This window comes from Muntiacus reevesi, chromosome 3, assembly GCF_963930625.1.
Source record: "Muntiacus reevesi chromosome 3, mMunRee1.1, whole genome shotgun sequence".
Taxonomy (NCBI): Eukaryota; Metazoa; Chordata; class Mammalia; order Artiodactyla; family Cervidae; genus Muntiacus; species Muntiacus reevesi.
The window spans coordinates 70,942,367-70,953,557 of record NC_089251.1 but is presented as its reverse complement, the minus strand read 5'-3'; the positions used below and the strand labels follow the sequence as shown (position 1 = coordinate 70,953,557).

Sequence of the window (11,191 nt, the reverse complement as noted above, 5' to 3'; positions counted from 1 at the left end):
TCTTTATTACTCCATTAACTTTCATTTTTATAACATACTATTACCTTGCCAAAAAAAGACAAACTATTTTTAAAGAAAATTGCATGTATATATATTTTATAATTTTTGTGATTGATTTTGTTTTATATTTTTAATATTGTATTTTTGAGAGTCTAAATTCTACTTTAGACTTTTAATCTTTGCTTTTGGGCCTTTGTTATCAATTTTGTACCTTTAAGAATCTAATCTTCAGTGCTCGCTTCGGCAGCACATATACTAAAATTGGAACGATACAGAGAAGATTAGCATGGCCCTTGCGCAAGGATGACACGCAAATTCGTGAAGCGTTCCATATTTTTAACATAAAAAAAATAAAATAAAATAAAAAATAAAAAACAGAAAAAAAAAAAAAAAAAAAAAACTGGAAATAGAACTGCCATATGACCCAGCAATACCACTTCTGGGCATACACACAGAGGAAACCAGATCTGAAAGAGACACGTGTACCCCAATGTTCATCGCAGCACTGTTTATAATAGCCAGGACATGGAAGCAACCTAGTTGCCCATCAGCAGACGAATGGATAAGAAAGCTATGGTACATATGCACAATGGAATATGACTCAGCCATTAAAAAGAATACATTTGAATCAGTTCTAATTAAACTGATGGATGAAACTGGAGCCCATTATACAGAGTGAAGTAAGCCAGAAAGATAAAGAACATTACAGTATACTAACACATATATATGGAATTTAGAAAGATGGTAGTGATAACCCTATATGCAAAACAGAAAAAGAGACACAAATGTATAGAACAGACTTTTGGACTCTGTGGGAGAAGGCGAGGGTGGGATGATCTGAGAGAACAGCATCGAAACATGTATATTATCAAGTGTGAAACAGATCGCCAGTCCAGGTTGGATGCATGAGACAAGTGCTCAGGGCTGGTGCACTGGGATGACCCAGAGGGATGGTATGGGGAGGGAGGTGGGAGGGGGTTCAGGATGGGGAACACATATAAATCCATGGCTGATTCATGCCAATGTATGGCAAAAACCACTACAATATTGTAAAATAATTAGCCTCCAACTAATAAAAATAAATGAAAAAAAAAAAAAAAAGAATCTAATCTTCAGTACCTACTTGTACTTAGGGGTGTAATTACTGGCTTGATTGATCTCTCCCCTTTTGACTCCCCCATTCTCCTCCTGTCACCTTTATCTCTCTCCTCGCTCTTCTCTTCTCTTCTCTTCTCTATGTAATTCTGTGAACCTCTCTGAGTTTTCCAGACTGTGGAGAACACTTAGGGAACTGACTACTGGCTAGATTGCTCTCTCCCATTTTAATATCCCCTCTTCTCCTCCTGGTCACCTCTGTCTCCCTCTTCTCTCTTCTCTTCTCCATTTAACTCTGTGAATCTCTCTAGGTGTCCCTCAATGTGTAGAATCTTTTCACCATTAACAAAAATGTCTTAGAGCTTCCCTTGTGTTTCAGACGGTAAAGCATTTGCCTAAAATGTGGGAGACCCAGGTTCAATCCCTGGGTTGGGAAGATCTCCTGGAGAAGGAAATAGCAACCCACTCCAGTATTCTTGCCTGAAAAATCCCATGGGAGGAGGAACCTGGTAGGCTACAGTCCATGGGGTCGCAAAGAGTCAGACACGACTGAGCAACTTCACATAGATGTCTTCTCATCTGTGCTGTATGGATGCAGAAGTCCTGAGGCTACTGTAAGAATAAGACTGAAATCCAGAGGCAGGAGGCTTAAATTCAGAACTTGAGAGCACCAGAATACTCCTAACTGCAGGGAACATTAATTGACAAGAGCTCATCCAAAAGCCTCCATACCTACACTGAAACCAAGCTTCACCCAAGAGCCAACAAGTTCCAGAGCAAGACATACCACACTATTTCTCCAGCAATGCAGAACACAGGTATGAGCATTAAAATACAGGCTGCCCAAAGTCACACCAAACCCATAGACACCCCAAAACACACTACTGGGCACTTCACTGCATTCCAGAGAAGAGATTCAGCTCCACCCACCAGAACACAGATGGAAGCTTCCCTAACCAGGAAACCTTGACAAGCCACTAGTCCAACTCCACCCACAGGGAGCAACCTCCACAATAAAGTGGAATGACAAACTTCCAGCATACAGAAAGGCCACCCCAAACACAGCAATCTAAACAAAATGAAAAGGCAGAGAAATATTCATCAAGTAAAGGAGCATGATAAATGCCCACCGAACCAAACAAAAGAGGAGGAGATAGGGAGTCTTCCTGAAAAAGAATTCAGAATAATGATAGTAAAAATGATCCAAAATCTTGAAAACAAAATGGAGTTACAGATAAATAGACTACAGACAAGGGTTGAAGAAGATGCAGGAAATGTTTAACAAGGACCTGGAATAAATAAAAAAGAGTCAATCAATAATGAATAATGCAATAACTGAGATCAAAAACAATCTGAAGGGAACCAACAGTAGAATAACTGAGGAAGAATATAGGATACATGAGATGGAAGACAGAATGGTAGAAATAAATGAAGCAGAGAGGAAAAAAGAAAAAAGTTAAAAGAAATGAGGAAAATCTCAGAGACCTCTGGGACAATGTTAAATGCCCCAACATTCGAATCACTGGAGTCCCAGAAGAAGACGACAAAAAGAAAGGTTATGAGACAATACTTGAGGAGATAATAGTTGAAAATTTCCCTAAAATGGGGAAGGAAATAGTCACCCAAATCCAAGAAACCCAGAGAGTCCCAAACAGGATAAACCTAAGGCAAAACACCCCAAGACACATATTAGTCAAATTAAAGAAGATCAAACACAAAGAACAAATATTAAAAGCAGCAAGGGAAAAGTAACACACAAGGGGATTCCCATAAGGATAACAGCTGATCTTTCAATAGGAACTCTTCGGGCAGGAAGGGAATGGCAGGACATACTTAAAGTGATGAAAAAGAAAAACCTACAGGCCAGATTACTGTACCTATCAAGGGTCTCATTCAATACGAAGGAGAAAACAAAACCTTTACAGACAAGCAAGAGCTGAGAGAATTCAGCACCACCAAATCAGCTCTTCAACAATGCTAAAGGATCACCTCTAGACAGGAAACACAGAAAAGGTATATGAACTTGAACTCAAAACAATAAATGGCAATGGGATCATCAGTTCAGTTCAGTCGCTCAGTCATGTCCAACTCTTGGCGACCTCATGAATCACAGCACGCCAGGCCTCCCTGTCCATCACCAGCTCCCGGAGTCCACCTAAACCCATGTCCATAGAGTCAGTGATGCCATCTGACCATCTCATCCTCTGTCGTCCCCTTTTCCTCCTGCCCTCAATCTTTCCCAGTATCAGGGTCTTTTCCAATGAGTCAGCTCTTCGCATCAGATGGCCAAGTTATTGGAGCTTTCAGCTTCAACATCAGTCCTTGAAATGAACACCCAGGATTGATCTCCTTTAGGATGAACTGGTTGGATCTCCTTGCAGTTCAAGGGACTCTCAAGAGCCTTCTCCAACATGGCAGTTCAAAAGCATCAATTCTTTGGCACTCTGCTTTCTTTATATTCCAACTCCCACATCCATACATGACCACTGGAAAAACCAAAGCCTTGACTAGACAGACCTTTCTTGACAAAGTAATGTCTCTGCTTTTTAATATGCTGTCTAGGTTGGTCAAACTTTTCTTCCAAGAAGTAAGCGTCTTTTAATTTCATGGCTGCAGTCACCATCTGCAGTGATTTTGGAGCCCATAAAAATAAAATCAGTCACTGTTTCCCCATCTATTTGCTATGAAGTGATGGGACCAGATGCCATGATCTTAAGTTTTCTGAATGTTGAGCTTTAAGCCAATTTTTTCACTCTCCTCTTTCACTTTCATCAATAAGTTCTTTATTTCCTCTTCACTTTCTGCCATAAGGGTGTTGTCATCTACATATCTGAGGTTTTTGATATAATACTTACCAATAATTACCTTAAATGTAAATGGGTTAAATGCCTCAACCAAAAGACAAAGACTGGATGAATGGATACAATAACAAGACCCCTATATACGCTGTCTACAAAATACCCACTTCAAAACAAGGGACACACACAGACTGAAAGTGAAGGGCTGGAAAAAGATATTTCATGCAAATGGAGAACAAAAGAAAGTAGGAGTAGCAATACTCATATCGTATAAAATAGACTTTGAAATACAGACCATTAAAAAAAAAAGTTAAATAAACAGGGTGACAATATACAGCCTTGATGTACTCCTTTCCCTATTTGGAACCAGTCTGTTGTTCCATGCCCAGTTCTAACTGTTGCTCCCTGACCTGCATACAGATTTCTCAAGAGGCAGGTCAGGTGGTTTGGTATTCCAATCTCTTTAAGAATCACAGCAAACGGCAGGAGGGAGGGGACATTTGGATACCTATCACCGATTCATGTTGATGTTTGGCAGAAACCAACACAATGCTGTAAAGCAATTATTCTTCAATTAAAATAAATTCATTTCAGTTGTGTCCAAAAAAAAAGAAAGTCTGTGAAAAGAGACAAAGAAGGATACTACATAATGATAAAGGGATCAATCCAAAAAGAAGATATAACAATTATAAATATATATGCACCCGACATATGATCACTACAATATGTAAGGAAAATGCTAACAAGTATGGAATGGGAAATTAAGAGTAACATAATAATAGTAGGAGACTTTAATACCCCACTCATCTATGGATAGATCAACTAAACAGAAAATTAACAAGGAAACATAAATTTTAAATGATAAAATGGACCAGTTAGGCCTAATTGATATTTATAGGACATTTCACCACAAAACAATGAATTTCACCTTTTCTCAAGTGCACACGGAACATTCTCCAGGATAGATCACAACCTGGACCATAAATCTAGCCTTGGTAAATTTTAAAAACTTGAAATCATTTCAAGCATCTTTTCTGATCACAATGTGGTAAGATTAGATGTCAAGTACGGGGGGAGGGGGGGGACTATTAAAAATACAAACATATGGAGGCTAGACAACACGTTTCTGAATAACCAACAAATCACAGAAGAAATCAAAATATGCGTAGAAATGAATGTGAATGAAAACACGACAACCCCAAACCTATCCGGTTCAGTAAAAGTAGTGCTAAGGGGAAGGTTCATAGCAATACAAGCTTACCTCAAGAAACAAGAGAAAAGTTAAATAAATAACCCAAATTTAAACCCAAAGCAACTAGATAAAGAAGAAATGAAGAGCCCTAGGGTTAGTAGAAGGAAAGAAATCATAAAAATTAGGGCAGAAATAAATGAAAAATAAACAAAGGAGACTAGCAAAAATCAACAAAACTAAAAGCTAGTGGTTCTTTTGAGAAGATAAATAAAATAGGCAAACCATTAGCCAGACTCATCAAGAAACAAAGGGAGAAGAATCAAATCAACAAAATTAGAAATGAAAATAGAGAGATCACAACAGACAACACAGAAATACAAAAGATCATAAGAGACTACTATCAGCAGCTATATGACAATAAAATGGACAACTTGGAAGAAATGGATGAATTCTTAGAAAAGTATAAGCTTCCAAAACTGAACCAGGAGGAAATAGAAAATCTTAACAGACCCATCACAAGCATGGAAATCAAAACTGTAATCAGAAATCTTCCAACAAACAAAAGCCAAGAACCAGATGGCTTCACAGATGAATTCCACCAAAAACTTAGAGAATAGCTAATACTTATCCTACTAAACTCTTGCAGAAAATTGAAGAGGAAGATCAACTGGCAAACTTATTCTATGAGGCCACCATCACCCTAATACCAAACCAGACAAAGATGCCACCAAAAAAGTAAACCACAGGCCAATATCACTGATGAACTTAGATGCAAAAGTCCTCAATAAAATTCTAGCAAACAGAATCCAATAACATATTGAAAAGATCATACCTCATGACCAAGTGGGCTCTATCCCAAGGATGCAAGGATTCTTCAATATTCAAAAATCAATCAATGTGACACAACACATTAACAAATTAAAAGATTAAAAACATATGATTATCTCAACAGATGCAGAGAAAGCCTTTGAAAGAATTCAACATCCATTTATGATTTAAAAAAAAAAAAACCCTCCAGAAAGAAGACATAGAAGGAACATACCTCAACATAATAAAAGCCATATATGATAAACCAACAGCAAAGATTATCCTCAATGGTGAAAAATAGAAAGCATTTCCCCTAAAGTCAAGAACAAGACAAGTGTGCCCACTCTCACCACTACTACTCAACATAGTTTTGGAAGTTTGGGGCACAGCAATTAGAGCAGAAAAAGAAATAAAAGGAATCTAGATTGGAAAAGAAGAAGTAAAAGTCTCACTCTTTGCAGATGACATGATCCTCATAGAAAACCCTGAAGACTCCACCAGAAAACTACTAGAAGTAATCAATGAATACAGTAAAGTTGAAGGATATAAAATTAACACACAGAATCCCCTTGCATTCCTATACACTAACCCAATGAGAAAATAGATAAATTAAGGAAACAATTCCACTCACCATTGCAACGAAAATAATAAAATACTTAGGAATATATCTACCTAAAGAAACAAAAGACCTATATATAGAAAACTATAAAACACTGATGAAAGAAATCAAAGATGACACAAGTAGATGGAGACATATGCCATGCTCATGCATCGGAAAAATCAATATAGTGAAAATGAGTATACTAGCCAAAGCAATCTATAGATTCAATGCAATCCCTATCAAGCTACCAAAAGTATTTTTCACAGAACTAGGACAAATAATTTCACAATTTGTACGGAAATACAAAAAACCTCAAATAGCCAAAGTAATCTTGAGAAAGAAGAGTGGAATTTGAGGAATCAACCTGCCTGACTTCAGTCTGTACTACAAAGCCACAGTCATCAAGACAGTATGGTACTGGCACAAAGAAAGAAATATAGATCTATGGAACAAAATAGAAAGCCAAGAGATAAATCTATGCACCCATGGACACCTTATCTTTGACAAAGGAGGCAAGAATATATAATGGAGAAAAGACAATCTCTTTAACAAGTGGTGCTGGGAAAACTGGTCAACCACTTGCAAAAGAATGAAACTAGAACACTTTCTAACACCATACACAAAAATAAACTCAAAATGGATTAAAGATCTAAATGTAAGACCAGAAACTATTAAACTTCTAGAGGAAAAGAGAGGGAAAACACTCTCCGACATAAACCACAGCAGGATCCTCTATGACCCACCTCCCAGAATATTGGAAATAAAAGCAAAAATAAACAAATGGGATCTAATTAAACTTAAAAACTTCTGCACAACAAAGGAAACTATAAGCAAGGTGAAAAGACAGCCTTCAGAATGGGAGAAAATAACAACAAATGAAGCAATGGACAAAGAATTAATTTCAAAAATATACAAGCAACTCCTGAAGCTCAATTCCAGAAAAAGAAAAGACCCAATCAAAAAGTGGGCCAAAGAACTAAACAGACATTTCTCCAAAGAAGACATACAGATGGCTAACAAATACATGAAAAGAGGCTCAACATCACTCATTATCAGACAAATGCAATCAAAACCACAATGAGGTACCATCTCACAGCAGTCAGAATGGCTGCTATCAAAAAGTCCACAAACAATAAATGCTGGAGAGGGTGTGGAGAAAAGGGAACCCTCTTACACTGTTGGTGGGAATGCAAACTAGTACAGTATGAAGAACAGTGTGGAGATTCCTTAAAAAACTGAAAATAGAACTGCCATACGACCCAGCAATCCCACTGCTGAGCATGCACACCAAGGAAACCAGAATTGAAAGAGACACGTGTACCCGAATGTTCACCACAGCACTGTTTACAATAGCTAGGACATGGAAGCAATCTAGATGTCCATCAGCAGATTAATGGCTAAGAAAGTTGTGGCACATATACACAATGGAATATTACTCAACTATTAAAAAGAATGCCTCTGAATCAGTTCTAATGAAGTGGATGAAACTGGAGCCTTTCATACAGAGTGAAGTGTGTCAGAAAGAAAAACACCAATACAGTATACTAACTCATATATATGGAATTTAGAAAGATAGTAATGATGACCCTATATGTAGACAGCAAAAGAGACACAGAAATAAAGAACAGACTTTTGGACTCTGTGGGAGAAGGTGAGGGTGGGATGATTTGAGAGAATAACATTGAAACATGTATGTGTGAATTAGATCATCAGTCCAGGTTCGATGCAGGAGAGAGGGTGCTCAGGGCCGGTGCACAGGGATGACCCTGAGGGATGGGATGGGGATGGAGGTGGAAGGGGATGTTCAGGATGGGGGACAGATATACACCCATGGCTGATTCGTGTCAATGTATGGGAAAAAGCACTACAATATTACAAAGTAATTAGCCTCCAATTAAAATTAATTAATTTAAAATAAAATAAAATCTAATGTCATCCTCCAAAAAAATAAAAATAAACAATGCATTGAAAAGAGGGAAAAAAAGATCATAAACCATGATCAAGTGTGGTTGTTTCCAGAGATGTAAAGATTTTTCAGTATCTGCAAATCAATGTGATATACTTCATTAACAAATTCAAGAATAAAAAACATACGATCATCCTCAACAGATGCAAAAACAGTTTTTTATAAAATTCAATATTCATTTATGATAAAACTCCCAAGTGGGCATAGAGGAAATGTATCTCAACATAATCAATGCCATAATATGACAAAATCAGAGCTAACATCATATTCCATGGTGAAAAGCGTAAAGAATTTTCTTTAAGGTCAGGAACAAGACAAGGGCACTCACTCTCACCACTTTTATTCAACATAGTTTTGGAAGTCCTAGCCATAGTGATCAGAGAAGAAAAAAAATAAAAGGAATCTAAATTGGTAAAGAAGAATTAAAACTGTCACTGTTTGCAGATGGCATGATGCTTCAAATAGAAAATTATAAAGAAACTATCAGAAAACTACTAGAGTTCAATGAATTTGATAATGCTGCTGGATACAAAATTAACATACAGAAAATTATTGCATTTCTATTCACTAGGAAACAGCAGAAAGAGAATTTAAAGAAACAACTCCATTTACCACCACATTTGCCTCCTACCTAAGGAGGCAAAAGACCTGTATTCTGAAAACTTTAAGACACTGATAAAAGAAGTTGCACACCACATCAATAGAAAGATATATTGTGCTCTTGGTTTGGAAGAATCAATATTATTAAAATGACAATGCTACCTAAGGCTAACTACAGGTTCAGGACAATCCCTATCAAATTACAAATGGCATTTTTCACAGAACTAGAACAACAATTTTAAAGTTTGTACAGAAACACAATAGTCCTTAAATAGTGAAAAGAATTTTGAGAAAGAAGAACAAAGCTGGAGAAATCACACTCCTTAACCTCAGACTATATTAAAAAACTATAGTCATCAAAATAGTACCGTAATGGCACAAGAACAGACACATCAACCATAGAACAGGATAGTAAGCCCAGAAATAAATCCATTCACTTATGGCCAATTAATCTATTACAAAAGAGGCAAAAACATAAAATGGAGAGGAAAAACTTCAATAAGGGTTGCTGGGAAAACTGGACAGCTACATGTCAAAGCATGAAATTAGAATGCTTTCTAGCATCACACACAAAAATAAACTTAAAATGGATCAAAGAACTTAATGTTAGACCAGATCCTACCAAACTCCAAGAGGAAAACATAGGCAGAAAATTCTTTGACATTAATTGCAGCAATATATTTTTTGAACCCATCTCTAGGAGTAATGAAAGAAGAAAAAAAAAGTGGAACCTAATTAAACTTAAAAGTTTTTGCACAGCAAAGGGAACCATAAACAAAATGAAAATACTACCTACAGAATGGGAGAAAACATTTGCAAACAATTTGACCCAAAGGGGTTAATTTTCAAAATATACAAACAACTCCATATCAAAGAATAGTTAAAAAATAATTAAAAAATAAAAAACAGCAGAAGACCTAAATAGACATTTCTCCCAAGAAGACATCCAAATTGCTAACAGACACATGAAAATATGCTCAACATCATTAATTATTAGAGGAATGCAAATCAAAACCACAGTGAGGTATCATCTCACAAAGGTCAGAATGGACATTATAAAAAATCTACAAACAATAAATGCTGTAAAGGTTGTTGAGATAAAAGAACCCTCCTACACTGTTGGTGGGAATGTAAATTGGCACAGTCACTATGGAAAACATTATGGAAGCTCCTTAAAATTAAAAATAGAGAGCATATGATCCAACAATCTCACTCCTGGCCATACATCTGATGAATACTAACATAAAAACTACATGCACCTCAATGATCTTGGCAGCACTATTTACAATAGCCAAGACTTGGAAGCAACCTAACTGTCCATCAATAGATGAATGGATAAAGAAGATGAGGTAAACATACACAATGAAGTATTACCTAGCCATGAAACAGAGTGAAATAACAACATTTGCAGTAAAGTGTGTGAACCCAGAGATTATCATATTGTCAGACACAGAAAGACATATTACATGAAATCACTTGGATGTGGAATCTAAAAAGAAAAAAAAGATAGAAATAATCTTGTTTACAAAACAGAAACAAACTCACAGGCATAGAAAATAAACATGGTTACCCAAGAAGAACAGACAGGAGGAATAAATTTTGGATTTGGGTTTAAGAGATACACAGTACTTTATATAAAATAGATAAGCAACAAAGACAGTGGGAACTATAGTCAGCATTGTGTAATAACCTGTAATGAAAAAAAATCTGGAACAGTGTGTACGTATTTTATATATATATAAAAACATATATATATTTATATTTATTATATATAATATATTATACACTATAATATATAATATATACAATATATTTGTAATATATTAAATATAATATATTATATTTATATTATATACATATATATATAATATACACACATATATAAAGCTGATTCTTTTTTGTATTGCTGAAACATTATAAATCCACTATACTTCACTAAAAAATTTTTTTCAATTCCATTAATGTAATTTATCACATCAGCAGACTAAAAAGAAACTTCACATGATATTATCAATATTAATGTATGCAGAAGAAACATTTGGCAAACTTCAGCTGATCATTTTAAAAATTCTCAACAAACTAGAAAGTGAGGGCAATTTAACTTGATAACAAATATCTACAAAAAACCTGCA

General features: G+C 35.9%; 1 non-coding gene across 1 annotated transcript; it reads left to right on the top strand.

Annotated features, from left to right (window-relative positions):
• Positions 1-231: 231 nt before the first annotated feature.
• LOC136165617 (U6 spliceosomal RNA) lies at positions 232-338 on the top strand. Its single transcript, XR_010662624.1, has one exon. It is a non-coding gene; the product is annotated as a U6 spliceosomal RNA (small nuclear RNA).
• Positions 339-11,191: the final 10,853 nt, after the last annotated feature.